At 28.9% G+C, this 20,000-nt stretch overlaps 1 protein-coding gene across 2 annotated transcripts in view; it reads right to left on the bottom strand.

Annotated features, from left to right (window-relative positions):
* LOC145258220 (zinc finger protein GLI3-like) overlaps positions 1-20,000 on the bottom strand; it is a 682,857-nt gene that overhangs the window by 361,388 nt on the left and 301,469 nt on the right. The gene's annotated exons all lie outside the window — the stretch shown is intronic.

Below are 20,000 nucleotides of genomic sequence, written 5' to 3'. Positions count from 1 at the left end.
AAAGAATGCTTATATAAAATCATATGTAGTTATGAGTTATAACTATGGAAGGAGGTTACTTGAAATAGAGGATTTATGCTAGGTTCGTATATATTGGTAAGAGTATCGAAGGGTAAAGAATCGATCTTGTTCTTATAACTTCCCATATATATATATATATATATATATATATAAGAGAGAGAGAGAGAGAGAGAGAGAGAGAGAGAGAGAGAGAGAGAGAGAGAATAAATGACAAAAAACTATATTCCATGATTCGTAATGTTGACCATCTTAAAATGTATTTATTCCTTTAATTCAGTTGACTTATACAATTCTTGACAGTATCTGTTTCGTAGCGCAAAAGCAATCACTTAATTATTATATCAATTAGTGAATCTATTTTGCCCTTAACTCATGAGTTAAGGGTCTAATAGATTCACTGATTGATGTAATAATTAAGTGATTGATTTTGCCGCTACGAAAAAGATACTGTCAAGAATTGTAAAAGTCAACTGAATTAAAGGAATAAATTATAAGATGGTCAACATCATAAATATTGGAATATAGTCTTTTGTCATTTTTTCACTATATTGCTCTGTAATTGCATTGAGCTTCTTAAAAAAAATTGGTATATTTTATGAGAAAATATATGTCTACATATATATGTCTATATATATATATATATATATATATATATATATATATATATAATTTGAGGTTACTATTTTCCAGACGTAAGGTAACCAGTGAAATATAACGAGGTTAATACAAGAGTGCTCAATACGAAAGTAGAGCCAGTTACACTTTCAATTTTTTCTTTACATAAGCAGTAATTTGTTGCTACACAGTCATGAGCAGGTTTCGATCTTCTAGTATTTAGTAACTTAGTATATAATATAAATATATATTATACACACACACACACACACACACACACACACACACACACACACACACACACATACATACATATGCGAGTGTCTGTTAATAAACCCGTCCTTAATATAACTGACATGCGAAAACCACACATCATTCAGGTAATAAAAAAAAAAACAAAAAAAAAACAAACAAACAAAAAAACCATTCCGATAAATATTAGAAACATCAATGAGGATGTGGAGGGCAAATAAAAATTGCTTCTTAAAAAAAAAAAAAAATCTTTATTTTATTCATTTATTACAACTTTTGAAATCATCTTTAAAGGTTTTACTATTGAATACTAAGCTTATTCCTTCTTCTATAGAAATTTGTCCTCATCAGTATCGATCCGAACGTGATGAACTATATAAAGAAATTGTTTAAAATATATTTAGGCAGCATTTTTCCTCTATGGCATATTTCATTAAATAAAATAAACGTTTTATGTCTACTAATTCTATTTTCGATCATTTCCAACTTTCGAACAACAGTCTTCACTTACTCGGACTTGTGATTAAATATGGTGATTACATCAGCCAGTTCTCGCCAGAAGCCAGTTCTCGCCAGAAGTGAAGACTTATTCGGAAGTTGGAAAGTAAAGACCAATGCATTTTATGAGCAAGTTTCCATGAAATCAGAAATTTAGGTCACCTGATGAAAATCATTATTTGACCGAAACAGTGGCTTTGCTATTGTCGTGATCATGTAATCTGTTTACCTAAAATTATATATATATATATACATATATATATATATATATATATATATATATATATATATATATGTGTGTGTGTGTGTGTGTGTTGGGACGATTAATCAGAATCGGGAATCAGAAAAAACGGAATATTTGAAGGTATCAGAATTGTAAAAATTTGTACCAATTTTCCGATGCCAAAACAATTCTTTTAATAGTCTTTTTATTTGATTTCGTTTAAAGCTAAATCTTCCATTGCTGGTAATAAATATTTATTGATTTTAAACAACCAGTGAAGCTAAAATCGATAGATTGTCTCCCACAAGTATATTTTTACATATAGGAATATATCTGCACATTTAACATGTGTGTTTTTACAGTAATCAGAGAAAAAATACAGCTATATGGTTAAATATTTAGAGATTTATAAAGAATCAGAATTCGGGAAAAATTTTGGAATCGTCCCATCACTAATATAATACAAAAATAAACGATTTTTAATGTATAAAGTAATAAAAAGAACTTATAAAAGGAAGAAAATAACCATTAACTGAAAACCATTAAAAATAATTAAATGTTGGTTAAAATTTGTTTTTTGTCTTGATATAAGAATTTCTACTGTAAGTTGTAATGTCTAAAAATTTTTATTTTTTATGGCAATTTTCTTTGCAGACAATTCGTCATTATCGACTAGTATCTCTACATTTTTGCATTAAATTCCTTTAAAACTTACTTTTTTGTGTGGAAAAAAGTCATTCTTTTTGTATACAAAAAAAACTGTTTTGTGCAATAAAATGTTAACTAAATGTCAGATAAAAAAGCAACAATTAAAAAATGGCTGCCAGCGATTAACACATCGAATTAAAAGTTACATTATCAATAGTTTTAAAATATAAATTAGAATTTTAGGGAGACGTTAGTATTGACAATGTAAATTATTTTAAAAGAAATACAGTCAAGAAGTTATCATTTAACTAGCAGAATCTGTGGAAATTCCAAAGTAGTTGAAAATTTTTAAGACACAAATAAAATGAATAAAAAATAAAATTAAAAAAATTACGAATTTAAAATAATTTTTTTGCAATTTTTTTTTACTTTTTAAAACTGAAACGAATTGATTTAAAATAGATTTTTTCAATGAAAATTCAACACTCAACACATTGTTTTTTTTTTTCTGAATAAATTTTAATATAAATTATGAAGGAACAGATGTCAATTCACTTGGACATTTTTTTTAATTTAAAAAGAAACTAAAACAAAAAAAGCTTACAGTCTCTTCTCAACATGACCTTTTTTTAAATTATAAAACAAAATATCCAATTTGAAACTGTAAACAGATAGCCATGTTTTTTTTTAATTTTTATTTTTTTTAACTTTTTGGAAAGAAAATACTTTTAATGATTTTTAAAAGAGCAACTATAAAGGAAGGTAATTTGTTTCTCATTAATTAATTAGTTTGTGATGAGAATTTTTTTTGTTACACAGGACGTAAGGACAGGTAAATTAATATTTAGATGATAATGATAAGGATGGAATACTGTTGCCATATCTGGGCAGGAGCTGCTAAAAACAGCCTATCCTGCCTTGACAGAGTACAAAATAGACTTCGTGACTTAGTGGAGGATGCCCTTTTCTCTACCCTACAACCTCTCTCCCACAGAAGAGACGTTGCGAGCCTATCCTTGTTTTATTGTTATTTCCATCGCAGGTGCTCGTCTGAACTCCAATCTCTGGTCCCCCCTCGCCAATCTTTCACGAAAAACACCCGTCTAGCTGAATCCAATGATAAAAATATATCTGTGCCTAAATCAAAACGCAGATTCCATGAACAAAGCTTCTTTCTTAGAACTGCACGCCTGTGGAACTCTGTTCCGTCTGCCTGCTTCCCACCGGACTACAACTTGGATGTCTTCAAGTCCAATGTTAACAAATTCCTAATGAACCGCCCCCTTAAGTAAACACTTCATCAAATCTCCACACTAACGTAATGTACTTGCAATAACCCTTATCCCTGAGTGGCTTCCGGGCCTTGATAAGTGGTGATCACTGTGTAAAAAAAAAAAAACTAGCGGGACCTGTGGAAATTTCAGAGGCAACTCATTCATATGTAATATATTGATGCTGGCATTCTGTAGATATTCATTGTAAATGGAGACAGTATGATATTATTGCAGATTTTTTGTTTAAACTGCAGAAGTATTTATCTAAACAAGCACGATTGCCTAGCAAAGCCCGGTCGTAAAGTACACTTAAATATGATATTTTAATTCTTGCAGATTTTGTATATATTATCATAGAGTTAATGTTGTATCAATTTTTATATATTATAAAGTTGCGATTTCAAAAATAAAAAAAAAATATATCCATATGACGTCGGTACATTAGCTTGAATCGAAACCGAAATAAAAACTCATGAAAATATATATATATATATATACATACACACACACATACACACACAACTTGAGTTCCTCCAGCCATAATCGAAACCGAAACCAAAACTTATGAAGAATTCTTGGTAAAATTATTTATGACAAGAAATGGAACTATATAACAATTTAATGACCCGGATTTAAGCGTGATACAGAAAATAACATACGTTATCGTATTAATATATAGATTAATCATGATAAATGATAATATAAATAATAAAAACAAGTGAACTTATTTCCTGTGTAATAAAATCTAATTTTAGAAAGCCAGTAGAATGAAAAATTAAAAAAAAAATAAACATGTCATTTGTTTATAATGTAATTTTCGGTGATATAACACCTTCTTCGGGAGCAGAATCAGTTTGTGCTTTTTCTTTTGCCATGTTGTCATCAGAAATCAACAAACCGTTATCACCACTATAACAACAATACTTGCTTTTTTAAGAAAAAAAAAAAAAAAAAGAAAAGAAAACAAACAAACATCTACGTTGGACTGGCGTTCTAAAAAAAAACAAAGATTTCGTTTAACGTACTCATTTATGAGCTTGTTTTTTTTCGTTAATAAATTTAATATTTAACCGTTTAAGTGATCATAAATTTCAATTCGGAACAAAGTGATCAACTTGTTTAGTTACAGGGACGATTGTACAGTATAGTTAACAAGAGAATGTGTTTAGATCTAAACCCCCCCTCCCCCTGCAAGAACTTAGACATTAGGGTGAGAAAATGGGATTGAGAAGTTTGCACCCCCCGAGGAGGAGCACTCTGACTTGCAAAAACTGCCCGGGCAATTCTGTCGACATTCCCTAATGAGGGTGCCCCAAGCGATTAGCAATAAACTAACCCCTTCTCAAAAAGAGAAGGCAAAGCCTGGGAGGGTGGACCTCCTAGAACTGCACACAACTAAACTTCTACCACAAAACCAATCGGGTCCGGATCATTACAAGAATGGTCTAATCTCTGTTGATTTTGGGAGCACAGGAGAAAAAAAAATTGATAACAAATAGCTGTTACCAAAAGCAATAAAATTTCCTTTTCCACTTAACTGTATAATATCCACGTATGTTTACTGATCATTTGTGCGTTTGTTATCGTTACTCTGACTTAGTCAAACCAGCATGGTTTCCTAAATGGCCGCCAATTTTGGAGAACGTTGGTTGCAAATTTCACGCTGAAAAGATTGACAACCATCATCGAACATAGACTTTCCCCCTTTCATTTTTTTTCTTTTTGTATTTGTGACATGGTAAAACCAAATGATGACTTACAATTAAAAAGTTGATTGTTAGGAGTATTCGTGTCTATTTTGAACGAATTTAACATTTAAAATTGCCGCCGACAAATAGTTCTTATGATATTAAGACTTTCATTTGCCGATATATTGTCTATAAATTCACTGGTCGCCATTTTGAATAACGTTGTTTACAAGTAAAACAAATAAACCTGGTCTAGTTTTAGAAAACAAGTCAAGCCGGTTTCGTTTTCGCATCCCCCCCCCCGTGACCCCCAAAATAATAAATTATAAATGAGAGCAAACAAAAAAAGGGGGGGGGACCCCCCCCCCACTAAAAAAAAAAAAAAAAAAAAATTTCCTTGTGCGAATGAGACTCTCCAATAAAATAATAAAATTTTGGAAAATCGAAAACTAAACCGGGTTGACTTGATTTACTTGTAAACAACAATATTCAAAATGGCGACCAGGTAATATACAGAGCGAAACATCGGAAAATGAAGGTTTTAATATCATAATAACGACTTGCCGAGGAGAATTTTAAATGTAATATAAATTCAAAATAGACACAAATACCCCTAAAAAAAAAAAAAAAAAAAAAAAAAAATGGACACAAATACCCCTTAATTGTAAATCTTTATTTGGTCTACCTTATTGTTATTTATTTTTATTTGTTTGTTTTTCAATTTAATTGTCACCTTTTCTACAGCGCAATAAATGTCAACAACTTAGCAAAAGCGTTTTACTCAATTAAAATATGGGTTTTTATTGTTTTGTTTTGTTTTGTTTTTTTGTGTGTTTTTTAAAAGTTAATCAGACAAAATCGATTTTTAATGTGAAGGAAAAATCCAGCTCCCAAAAAGGGGCACTGTAGATTGAGAGAAAAATATAAATTGCCTCAGTCTAGAAGGATTTCTTATTGACTGACAAAGGTCAGAAAAGATAAAATATAGTATCCGAACAAATACTAATAAAATATTGTAAAATCGGCAAATATCTAAATAAAAAAAAAATGGTTAAAATATTCAGTGCAGATGACTTTTCTTCCATTTCAAATAATTGTTCTTGATTAATTTGAGTTATGGGAGATAAATCTTTGATGGTGATTGCTGAAGTGTCGTGGAAAGTATAGAAAGTGCCGCCCTAGATATTCTAATAATTCCTATAATGCAAGTGTTTTTATTTATTTTAATTTAAACTGGAGAAAAAATTTTATATATATATTACCACAAAATTTGTTGAAATTCAAAGACTCACATTTTTTAGATAACTTTCGTTTATTTCGCCATGAATTTCTTCAATGCAGCCGTTTCGTAAACAGGAGGACAATTCTATGATTTTATGTTTCCATAGAAATTTTCCAACCTGTCATGGCTTTTGTGGGCTGCGACGTTGTTTAACTGTGGAATTTATTATATATATAGGTATATATATATATATATATATATAGGTATATATATATATATATATATAGGTATATATATATATATATATAGGTATATATATATATATATATAGGTATATATATATATATAGGTATATATATATATATATATATATATAGGTATATATATATATATATATATATATATAGGTATATATATATATATATATATAGGTATATATATATATATATATATAGGTATATATATATATATATATAGGTATATATATATAGGTATATATATATATATATATAGGTATATATATATATAGGTATATATATATATATATATAGGTATATATATATATATATATAGGTATATATATATATATAGGTATATATATATATATAGGTATATATATATATATATATATATAGGTATATATATATATATATATATATAGGTATATATATATATATATATATAGGTATATATATATATATATATATAGGTATATATATATATATATATATAGGTATATATATATATATATATATAGGTATATATATATATATATATATAGGTATATATATATATATATATATATAGGTATATATATATATATATATATAGGTATATATATATATATATATATATAGGTATATATATATATATATATATAGGTATATATATATATATATATATATAGGTATATATATATATATATATATAGGTATATATATATATATATATATATAGGTATATATATATATATATATATAGGTATATATATATATATAGGTATATATATATATATATATATATATATATAGGTAGGTATATATATATATATATATATATATATAGGTAGGTATATATATATATATATATAGGTAGGTATATATATATATATATATATAGGTAGGTATATATATATATATATATATATATATAGGTAGGTATATATATATATATATATATATATATATAGGTAGGTATATATATATATATATATATATATATAGGTAGGTATATATATATATATATATAGGTAGGTATATATATATATATATATATAGGTAGGTATATATATATATATATATATAGGTAGGTATATATATATATATATATAGGTAGGTATATATATATATATATATAGGTAGGTATATATATATATATATATAGGTAGGTATATATATATATATATATATAGGTAGGTATATATATATATATATATATAGGTAGGTATATATATATATATATATATATATAGGTAGGTATATATATATATATATATAGGTAGGTATATATATATATATATATATATAGGTAGGTATATATATATATATATATATAGGTAGGTATATATATATATATATATATATATATATAGGTAGGTATATATATATATATATATATAGGTATGTATATATATATATATATATATATATATAGATATATAAATAGATATATATATATATATAGATATCTGTATATATATCTATATATATATATATATATAGATATCTGTATATATATATCTATATAGATATATAGATATCTGTATATATATCTATATAGATTTACATATATCTATATATATAGATATCTGTATATATATCTATATAGATATATATACAGATATCTATATATCTATATAGATTTACATATATCTATATATATAGATATCTGTATATATATCTATATAGATTTACATATATCTATATATATATATAGATATCTGTATATATATATCTATATAGATTTATATATATCTATATATATATTTACATACATCTATCTCTCTTTCTCTCTATATATATATATCTTACATGAAAGATGAAGAATAAAAGTTATATATATCTTTATTATATCATCAGAATAATGAGTAAAAGTAAAGGGGAAAATTAAGAAAAAACTCTTTGGAACGTGGCATTTCAAAGCTAAATGCTTCTCATCGGAACAGAAACGGCCAGAATTATACAAAATGCAAATATAGAAAAGGAAAAACAAAAAACTGGCTTAGATATGCAATGAGAATACGGGACTGAGATAATGTTGTCCAAAATAACTAAAAGTAGTTACAATATACAATGGTCTACCTACTTTTAATTATTCTTTACAATATTACCATATCCTATCCAACACAAATGTTATCAAAGGCAAGAGGAGTTACTTTTCTACCTACCTGGACATCTTTTTTAATGTTTCAACTTATTTTAAAGCGTTTATTTACTTTAAGTAAAAGTAATGTAAAGCATGTTGAGTTAGAATGTGAAAAAAATGGCGGCTTTGTTATAGCCATTTGAACCATCGATAATCGCTCAAAAATCGAAAAATAAACAAAATCCTGGTAGAACATTACATTTTCGTATGATTGGTGACATTTTTTGGGTCGAGTTCTAGCAGTGTTTTATTCACTTTTCGATTTGGAGCGATTATTGAGGATTCAAACGGCTATAACAAAACCCCCATTTTTTTTTTTGTTTGTTTTTACTCAACAGACACAATATTAATTTTTGTTTCAAAGGAAAAGCAAAAATAAAATGTTTTAAAATAAATTAAAACAAAAACTCATCCAGGTAAGTACAAGAGTAATTTATCTTGCCTTTGGTAACATTTATTTTTTTTCTATATTTATTATTGTCACCTTTACTTTTGTTACATAGTCTATTATAAAAATACCATATGGTTTTTGTTTGGTCATCAAATTACACTGGTCAACAACAAATTTGTTGCCTGCGATTTTTTCAGCTGATTTAGGACGAATCTGCTGGGCTGAATCCAAAAATCACATTGGTTTTGTTCAATCAGGTCAAGTTATTGAATTATGGTCACGTCATTTTTTACATTTTTGTTCCCATGTACTCGTGTATGGAGCAGTTTAGAAGTTGCTGGAGGTAAGATGCCACGTTGAATAATTGTTTTGATTGGAAATGATTTATTTATTTTTTTTATTTATTTATTTATTTTTTATTTTACACGGAAGCAACTTGGGAATAAGGCTTATTGCATGTACAGTAATAAATGGGATTAGTGTTGTAGTAATCATTAGTATTGGAGATTTGATAAAGTGCCTTACTTAAGGGGCCGGTTCATCAGGAATTTGTTTATGTTGGACTTGAAGACATCCAAGTTGTAGTCAGGTGGGAAACAGGCAAGCAGTAGAGAATTCCACAGGCGTGCAGTTCTAAGAAAGAATTATTGTAATGACAAGAAGTAATCAGCTCCAATAGTTTTAAAGGGCGATTATGTTGAAAAGGAATCGGTTGGAAGTCATTAACCTTCAAAATCTTCCAAAAATTGGTGCTCAGTATACACAAAGAAGCACTGGCCTTTGTGGGAGGAATTGCAAAGGAAAGAACGTCATCAACGCCCTCTGGTGGACAGAGACAGAATACTCTTCCTACTGCTGCACATCAAGCTCGGCTTAATCAAGCAGTTCACCAAGCCTCTGGTAATTGCTTCATTTAATTGTGCCAGGCTTTTTCAAGATTGTCCACGGAGAAATTGAAAACTAACATCTTTGACAGTCTTCAGATCCCACAGCTCCTAAAAAACAGAGAACTCTGGAGATCCAGAGTTCAAAAACTCAATGAATGAAATGGAACTAAAAGGGTGGATTGGTTGTTTTTGTTTTACGGCATATCAACCCTTTTCAAGTTATTTAATGCCGAACCCAGTGATTTTGAAGAAAAACTTTTTTTAAATAGAATTTAAATTGTTTTTTTTCAAATCAGTTTCTATTCAACCCATAGTTGGAACCCTAACAGGTACTACCACTCCGGGTCAGAGTGGACCTGAGAGTAATGGCAATTAAAGGGTGGCTCCACACTCCCCAAATCCCGCAAGCTGGGGCCTCACCATTGGATATAGTTTAAGGTCATATCCAGGACCAAGAAGGGTGGAAGCTATTTGTTCTGGTAGTGAAGAACTTGGTAACAATAAGGCCAGAAATTATCCAGAACTTGTCAACAACATCTTGACTGCTTTCAGAAACCTGGGCTGCAACATGACCGTCAAGATGTGCTACTTATTTTCACAAAACATTTTCCTAAAAATCTCGGTTCAATAAGTGACAAGCAGGACGAAAGAGTCTACCAGAACCTGAAAGAGATGGAAACCAGGTATCAGGGTCACTGGGACACAGTCATGATGGCTGAGTACTGTTGGAATTTGAAGAGATATCTCCCTGCCACTCAGCATTTCAGGAGTTAGAAGAAACGGAAGTACAAGCCTTAAAGTTTGAATAGCAACGCAACATGCAATTGACATATACTTATCTTTATCAATGACCATCATTCAGTTTACAGTAATCAATGGTTTTCTCAGGTAATCAATATATGTTGTTGGCAAAACATTTTTTTTCTTTTGTAAACATATTTAGAATGATATGTGTTGCCAAAAGCCAGCTGATAACGCCACAAAAATTGTAATCAATTTTTCACAAGATCAGATTTTTTTTTTTCGAATCAACTTAGCACAAAAACCTGACCTGATAGAGAGAAACGAATGCCATTTCCTGATTTAGCAGTGAAAAACTACCTTAAATCAGTTGTACAAATCTAGACAACATTCAAAAGTAAAAAAATTGTTGCACAGTGTTATTAATAGGGATGTGACAACAGCATATTCTTTTCATTGTTTTGACTCTCGAGTGTCTATCCGTTAATATCTTATATGCTTTTATATAGACTGATGTGGTTCTCGGTTGATTGACAGTGTGTCGGATATATACTAGGGAGCCAAAAGAATGGAAAGAATATTCTGTTGTCACAGCTCTAGTCATTAATTAAACCAGAATCTGGACTGAGGAACTGAGGGTCGATTTACAGGTTTAATTCCAACTGAACAATCACCTTTAAATTGACGACCTATAAAGGTTTTCAGGTTTGCTGAAAACGAATATCACATTTAAAACCGATGCCGACAAATAGTTTTCCTGATATTAAGCAATTAGGTTTTTCCAACCTATTAATGATTTTCATTGGTCGCCATTTTGTTTTACTTAACTTGAAGAAATGTAACAAACTTTACACAGATGCACATTGTTTATATTATCGTCCAAAGTTTAAAAAAAAAAAAATACATGGCGACCACTGAAGATCATAACATATTACATTGTAAAAAAAAAAAAAACGATGTTTTAATCTCAAGAAAACTATTTGTCGGCGCCAGTTTTAAATGATATTCGTTTTCAGCAGATTCGAAAACTTATACAAGTCGTCAATTTAAAGGTAATTGTTCAGTTAGAAATAACCTGCAAACTGACAGAACTAATTTGTTTAGGATAATGTTTCAATGGCAGCCACCTTAAAGCTGAAAAGTTCAAGATAACATTAAAGTAATTTTTAATTTATTTTTCTTAAAATAAAGAAAATCGTGTGTGTGTGTGTGTGTTTTACATATTTATGTTAAAATTGTGCGACTAATTCTAGTGTGACTAGTTATCGTTTCTTCGTCCATCGCAGACATTAAAAAAAGTATTATTATTATTATTATTATTACTATTATTATTACTATAATGATTATTATTATTATTATTATTATTCGAATATTCATTGGCATCAAAAATGCAAGAGAAACTATGGAAATATGGGCTTTCGTTGGTTGATTAACCAAGATGGCTGATTAATTCTGACGTCACGTGCAAACCTAAAATTGCGAAATGAGAATATAGGAACGAAATACGTTTTAATATTTTTAGACGCATTTCGCAATTTTAAGTTTCCACGTGACGTTACCACCGGTCGGCCATCTTGGCTAATCGACCTACGACAACCCACATTGCCACATTTCCTTTTTACATTTTTGATGCCAAATAATAATCATAAAAATAACAATAAGTTTTTGAAAAGTGTGCGGAAACGTTTTAAATACTACTTAAAGTAATAATTTAATTGGTTATCTTTGCGATTAATGCTTCCACTTCACTTCCAGTTGCCCCTCCCAATGCTAAGAATGTTTTTTTCGTAAATAATAAAGTTAATGTGTTTTTTGTTTTAAATTATTATTTTTATATTTTTTAAAGCCCTACTTAACATAAACAAAAGATACCGTAAAAATCAATTAAAATGGAAGGAGCAATCGGAGGCGAAATGGAACCATTTAATTACGGAATTACAGCCACCAAAATATAGTTTGGTTTCTTTGTAAACAAGTCAGCCATTTTAATCTTTTGTTAATAGTTGAATAATGAAGAAGGAATATAGTACTTCGTGACACTTGGAAATTTTAAAGGAATCTGAAAGAATTCTAATCTTGGCAAATGCTCATTTAATTAAAAGAATGGACGTTTTGGAAGTATTCCAATGACAAGAGATTAAAAACAAAATTATAATTTTGAAACGATTTAATTCAATTTATAATTTAATAACCAGACGATAATTATATTTACGGGGTGCAGTTAAACCAAAAAACAAAAAAGAGGGGTAAAAATAATAATAATAATAATAATAATAATAATAATAATAATAATAATAATAATAATAATAATAATAATAATCAAATACATAATAATCGTGCTGTTAAGATAGTCGACAAATAGATTTTTTAAAAATATGTCGCTTCGAGCAAAAACATTTTCGTAGAAAATTATTGGGTTTGTATTACTATGCACACAGATTCGAAAAAAGTTGTAAAAAAAAAAAAAAAAGTAAATAAATAAATGTTATCAAAGGCAAGATAAGTTACTTTTCTACCTAACTGGATAAGTTTTTCGTGTTTTTATTTATTGTAAAATGTTTATTCGGTTAGCAAAAACGAATAATGTTGAAGGCTAACAAGAAAAGATGGCCCCGACGTCTTTGAAGACTCGATATTTACTTCAAAATAAGAAATAAAACAAAATGGTGTTAGAATTTTAGAAAGCAACCCAATAAATACCACTGTAAATGTTACAGTGGAATTTATTGGGTGGCTTTCTAACACCATTTTGTTTTATTTCTTATTTTGAAGTGAATATCGAGTCTTCAAGGACCTCGCAGCCATCTTTTATGGTTCGCCGGCAACCTTCAACATCACTTATTTTTACCAACCGAATAAACATTTTACATTAAATAAAAGCACTAAAAAATTATCCAGTTAGGTAGAAAAGTAACTTATCTTGCTTTTGATATAACATTTGTTATATATTTGTTTTTTGACTTTTTCGGATATATGTGTATAGTAATACAAACTCACATTATTTATAGTAATCATAGTTACATAGTAATTTTTTACAGAAAATTGAGGAAATGGCATTTTCTCTACATGTGAACACCCTGAAGATTTCGAATACAAGGGACATACTTATCTCCCTTTTCGTCACCTTAATGGCCGACGTTTTGTTTTAACCAATAGCCATAGATTGTTTAAAAATATTTTACTGAAAACAATACCAGTTGTTCTACACCATGAATTTTCCTAATCTTTGAATATATTACTATTTTCGATATAACAATTAAGTAAATACTATTGTTTTAGCTTAAAACCACATATTAAAAAAAATTAATCTGTCGACTATCCTAACAAACGCCCAATAAATAAATATAACTAAAGACAATAAATACCCGGCTTATATTTTTGTGTTTTACGATAGTTTTAAATACCTATTTTTTATTTCAGATATTTACTTTTCACGAATTGTTAGACAACAATAATGGCTGCCGACATTTTTCATGAGTCGGCGGCCATCTTTGTTGGTAAACACCTCGTATAAAATGTGATTATTTGAGATTTAAAAAAAGAAAAAAAGGATTTAAAACAACTTAAAGACACAAAAAACGAGCCATGTACGAAGAAAAGTGACTTTTATTGGCTATGGTTATTTTGATTTATTGTATATTTGATTTGTTTATCCTTTATTTTTCGTTTGTGGGCCCCACTGCACGACCTTCTATTTAACGTTCAAAATCCTATAAAACAACAAAACAATTATTTTTGCAGGAAAAGGCACAGATAATTTTCGAAACATTTTGTTTCAAATATCCAATAAAACAAAAAGGCGGGGTGATGAAAAATACAACAAATAACTGTTACCAAAGGCAAGATAAGTTACTCTTTTACTCATCTGGTAAAGTTTATCCGTGTTTTAACTTATTTTAAAGCGTATATATATATATATATATATATATATATATATATATATATATATATATATATATATATATACACGCACACAAATAAAAATTGTGTCAAGTCTATTTAGTAAAAACAAAAAATTGCGGTTTAATTACAGTCTCAATAATTGCTCAAACATAAAAAATTTAACAAAATCTTGGTAGAAAATTATATTTCTGCACGATTGGTAACATTTATTGGATGTGTTTCTGTTTATATTTTGGGTACTTCTACGGTTTATCGCCGAAAGTGGAGACGCCATTTTCTTTCGGGCACCTGTTGTTAAAATTCGAGGGAGAAATCAGTATTTTAAACTATAACTGAAGTAGGAAATAACAAAAAAATTACAAAATTGTTTTATTCAAATTATATTTTCTTACGCAGACTTTTCAATAAATGTCTTTACAATTATATTTTCATACATTTTTATACAATAAATGTTTTGGTTTTTAAATGGTGCTCGCCCGGTTTAAACAATTATGAGTATGTCATTTGCATTTTCTTTCTTTTTTTTTTTTAATAATAAAAATATATATACGGTTGATGAAAAACTTTCCCGTTTTCATTAATTAAATGAAACATTTTCAATTAAACAATTATGGTTATATGTTCTCTTTCACTTTATTTAATTTTTTCAGTTTTTTCCGGAAGTAATTAATATCTAGTTTAATTTATTATTATTATTATTATTATTATTATTATTATTTATTTCCTACTTCGGCCATAGTTTAAAATACTGATTTCTCCCTCTGATTCTACTGACAGGTGGCCGAAAAAAATGGCGTATCCATTTTCGGCGATAAACAGTAGAAGTACCATATTTTGTTTAATTTTCGAGTTTTGAGTTATTATCAAGTGTCCAAATAGCTGTAAAAAACGCCATTTTTTTGTTGTTCTTAGAACAACAGCAAAAAATGGACTTGAGATTTTTTTTATTTATATTTGATGTCAAAGTAAATAAACGTTTTAGAAGTTAAAACAAAAAATATCCCGGTAACTAGAAGAGCAACTTATCTTGCCTTTGGTAACATTTATTTATTGTATATTTTTCTGTTTTGTTGGCTATTATAAAATGCTCAAACAACATTATTATAAGAAAATGGTAATTTTATAACAATTTAATTCAAGTAAGACTTTAATAACCAAACTATACTATTTCACTTTCAAAATCTTATTTAAAAAATATTTTGTACGTAAAAAAGCATAGTTAATATTTTTTAAGCAATACAAAAATTAAAGAAATTTTTCCGGGTAACATCGGGGTTATTAAAAGTAAATTTAATTAAAATTTAAGCATTTATTAGAAAAGCCAACGGAGCAAAGAAGTGGCAAAAAAAACAAACAAAAAAACTATATGACAAATAAAGGTTACAAAATACAAGATAAATAAATTAGTAAGTTAATTCTTTTGTGTTTTAACATATTTTAAAGCGTTTATTTACCTTGACAGAAAAGTAGAGTCAAGCCTGGGTTAGGATTTGAAAGAAGAAATTAAAATAGTGGTTTCCTTAAAAAATCATTTGCACCCTCGATAATTGCTAAAAAAAAATCGAAAATTAAACACTTGATTGTTGATTGAGTGTGTTTCTTTTTTCTACCGTCCCAACAGTATTTTGGTTAGTTTTCGATTTTGGGGCGATTATCGAGGCTCGTCTATGGCTCTAACGAGACGAGCATTTTTTTTGGTTCTAACTTGATAGACTTGGACTATTTTTATTTTTAAGTAAAAAAAAAAAAACACTTTAAAATAAGTTCAAACACAGAAAAACTTACCAAGGTAAAAGCAACATAGCTTGCCTTTGGTAACAGTTATTTGTTGTACATTTGTTTTTACACCTCTTTTTTGTTTTGTTGGATACTCATTTGTAGTTTACTTATATTTTTAATGCATCTAATAAATTCATATATAATGATAGCAGTCGTTCACTGCGTGTTTGTACATAGCTTTAGATTCAAAATTATATTCGTAGACAATTTACACTGATACAGTACGCTACATTTTATGGTTGTTGTTATTAATTGTTTTCTATATAAACACAGTATGACGAGACACTCGCACTGACTGGCAAGCAAAACTTCAATAAAACTATAACATGTGTCCAAATTAAAGGCGCCTTTCAGAAATATATATATATATATATATATATATATATATATATATATAGTAGAGGCAGCTGTAATCCCATAGAAAAAAAAAACTTTCGGGGGCTCGATCCCAAAGGGAAATCCTCTAGCTGTTCCGGACTAAAATTAGCCCTTGGCTAAAATAAAAACCAGAGCTGTCCTGTCCTGCTCAATAGTAAATGGGGGGGGGGGGGTCATCTTCCCAGGCATTACCTCCTCTTTCGGAAAGTGGGCAGTTCATTCATTGCCGGTCGCATGGAGCACCCTTAACGGGGAATACCGATCTGATCGATCAAAAGTGCCTCCTATCGGGGAGCTGGATTACCCATACCACTCCTACTCCTCCTATTTCGTTGCCTCTCCACGAGGACAGAGTGGAACAAAATTAAGTTTTTAATGTGACGAAAATCCAGCACCGTCCTCAAAAAAAAAAAAAAAAAAAGTGCGGGAGAGGGGCAGGGGGATACTCTGGAATAGGACAAAAATTAAAACTACCTCAGTTCATAAGGATTTCTACATTACTGGCTTAGAACCGAACAGGGTACTTATGTTACCGTACAATTTTTAAAAAATAGTATTTTTAAGTTAAATTTAACTTTTACAATCTTTTTTTTATTATTAAATTGTTAGATCATATCATCTCAGATGAAAGTACAGAATAATTACAAACCTTCCCCTCATGTTAAGAATGGCTTTCTAAATAAGGTTATTATTTCAGCACGGTAACAAAAGTGCACAAGTACCCAGAACAGATAAAGTAGTGTAGTTTAAGAACAGATGCTACACTTTGATTCTGGCCGAACCGACCTTGTGTCACATCCACGCGTCGTTACGGGAAGATGGGTGAACTTGCCTGGGGAATACCGATTTATTTGAGAGACGAGATACGGTCCAAAACATCGACGCGACGCGACGCGCTCATATTATTAGAGCCTTACACCAGACAGTAACTCACAATAAGTACCTTTTTTTTTTTTTTTTTTTTTACAGCACGCACGTGTTGCAAGTAAATAAACGCGAATATTTCTAATTGTTTTGCGCGAACACTTTAACGAGTCATGCGTTTGCAAATTAAAACCTTGAAGTTATTTTGTTTACATATTAAAAACAAAAGTTTTCTTTTAGATTGTTGAATGAAAATCACTTACCATCGTGTTTGTTAATAAAGTCATTATTCCATTATTGAATTTTGTGACACATGTATATATGTTGTCCGTGTATGTATGCGTGTAAATATATACAATTGATCAAGTCTTTTTTGCTTGGAGAACCAAGGGGAACTGAAGAGGGGGTCTACTTAAGGCAGAAATTGATCAAGGAGTTTCGTTTCGTTCATTCAAAGTGAATTCCGTTACAACTACAACCACCGCTACTGCTTTTATGGCAGTATTATTAGCAGAGTTATATTTGACAAATTCGTAATAAATATTTAAAAATGCAAAATCATAATAAAAAAATTATCACAGGTGGTTTATTACGAAAATAAACCTAACCTTTAATAAACACTTTGTTAATATTGAAGATTTAAGCTTTAAAATGGCTGTCATCAAAACATTATTTTAACCAAATCAGTTATAGTTTTGCAATTTAATGCAACATAATTATTACGGTATAGTTGGATTATATTGAAGTTTTTAGCTTTAAAATGGTTGCTGTTACATTAATCTTAACCGAATTTAGTTTTTGTAAAAATTTGGTTCAATTAATATACAAACAAATGTCGAAATTTAATATAATCTGATTATGACGGTATAGTTTCGTTTGGTCATATTGAAGTTTTTGGCTTTAATATCTGTACGGAAACTTAAAAAGAAAAGATTTGTGAAATGAGAATAAAACCGGGCACCTATCATTATCACGCAAATATGTGAGATTTTTTAAGAGAAACAGGAATGAACATTTCTATTTTAAAAAAAAGAAAGAAAAAAAGTTCTTTCATACATTAGTTGCGCCGCTGAAAATCTGAAAATATTTTCGCTTGATTAGCAGCACAAATAAATCAGGCTAATTGACGTTTTTAAACCCAAATTTCAAGCGACAAAAAAAAACAAAAAAAAACTGCCGTTCCTTATTTTAAAAAATGTAAGATTCCCTCCAAATTTTGAAGAGTCACGATATAGTAAACAAGACAGCCATGTTGTTTTTAGATGGTCGACATGTGTTTATTTCGTCATCCTTTACAACTCGAAAGGGATTTAAAGCCTTTTAACTGACGATTGATAAAAGTAATTTCTCCGCAAAAGTGCGGTTTTAAAAGGCAACAGTTAAGAAATTAGTGTAATTGATTTGTGACCTGGGACTAAAAACGAAAGCGCTCGTTTTTCACACGCGCCTTTGTCATATAAAAGAACAAAAAATCGTCATATACGCACGCATAGATATACTTTTTTAATACTACTACTACTACTACTACTAATAATAATAATAATAATAATAATAATAATAATATAATAATAATAATAATAATTGAGGAGTTATTCTTTAAACTTTCAGACATGGAGAAATACAAAAAAAAAAAAGTTTTACATAAATATTTTTAATTTTCGTGACAGAACTAAGGTTGGGGCGTAAAAAAACGTACAAGAAGTACCTATTTACAATGCCTCCCCACGGGACAGAGTTAGACACCAGGGTCGTTTTTTAACGTGGAGAAAAGGTACAAAAATAAAAATTGTCTCAGTCGTGAAGGACTGCTCCTCCACCGAAAGAGAACAAGAAATGGAAGTGCAGCAGAACAGATACTACACTTTGATCTTGGCCAAAACGTACAAGAAGTAAACGAACCTTTTAAAATCGGAACAGAACCGCGTTAAAATAGCAGATTTGGAACGAATAAATAGCTCAATATCCTATCGAATAGAGCTATATGAATTTTAAAAAAATAATACAGATAAGATGGATTTGTTTATTTATTTTTGCGATCGATGCCAATTGTTGATCGACACTTCTGAGGATCGATTATGACAGTAACGCTGCATTTGCAAGAATGTTAAGACTAAGCGCATTATTATTATTATTATTATTATTATTATTATTATTATTATTATTATTATTATTTATTTATTTATTTATTTATTTACTATTAACATGGAAAATTAAGTTTCGGAATTTCCGAGAGAAAGGTTGATTAATTTGTA

The sequence above is a fragment of the Euprymna scolopes genome, chromosome 33, assembly GCF_053919585.1.
Source record: "Euprymna scolopes isolate OS-2025 chromosome 33, ASM5391958v1, whole genome shotgun sequence".
NCBI classification, from domain to species: domain Eukaryota; kingdom Metazoa; phylum Mollusca; class Cephalopoda; order Sepiida; family Sepiolidae; genus Euprymna; species Euprymna scolopes.
This window is presented reverse-complemented; position numbering and strand designations above follow the sequence as displayed.